Source organism: Bison bison, unplaced genomic scaffold (assembly GCF_000754665.1).
Source record: "Bison bison bison isolate TAMUID 2011002044 unplaced genomic scaffold, Bison_UMD1.0 scf7180017864129, whole genome shotgun sequence".
Classification (NCBI taxonomy): domain Eukaryota; kingdom Metazoa; phylum Chordata; class Mammalia; order Artiodactyla; family Bovidae; genus Bison; species Bison bison.
The window spans coordinates 1,565,933-1,566,659 of NW_011494701.1; positions in this window are offsets into that span (position 1 = coordinate 1,565,933).

The following is a 727-nucleotide window of genomic DNA, read 5'->3' on the forward strand; positions in this document are numbered from 1 at the left end:
TCTTAGCTACCCCATGGACTGCAGCCTACCAGGCTCCTCCATCCATGGGATTTTCCAGGCAAGAGTACTGCCCACCCTGCCCTCAACAGCTCCAGAAAAATTCCTAGATATATATTTATTATTATCATTTTTTATTTTTAAGTTTCTTATTACTCTTTTCATTTGTTTTTAAAATAGGGTCTTTTTATTGCAAGGTAATAGTAGGTTATAAAAATGAAAATTAAAGGAGTAGTAAAGAACTAAAAATTAAAAATGATAATAATAAAAATATATCTAGGAATTTTTCTGGAGCTGTTGAGGGCAGGGTGGGTTCAGTTCAGCTTCAGATAGTTCCTTATTTCATCTTATACTTCTCAAGGTCTATAGGCCCCTTCCAATACTTGTCAATGCTAACTACACGGTTTTAATCTATTGCACCTGTCACTTCCACAGTGGTTTCCTCTTCTTTATTTTGACTTCCTCTGTTTGCAAGTCTCTTCAGTGTCTAATATCCACCCTGACACAAGGGGGCAAACGTGGTCATTTATTTAGGTTCTCTTGTTCAGTTGTGCTTTGGAGAGGGAGGGACACTGCACACAAATATCACTGACATGTGTGGGGAGTGCTTGCAGTGTATGGACCACACTGGGTTTGCCCCCGATCACAGCGTGTGTGCTTTCCCAGTCTACACTGCTCAGGCTGTAGGTTGCTCTGCAGGGGTGCTGTCCAAAGTGGGCCCTGGGTTTTT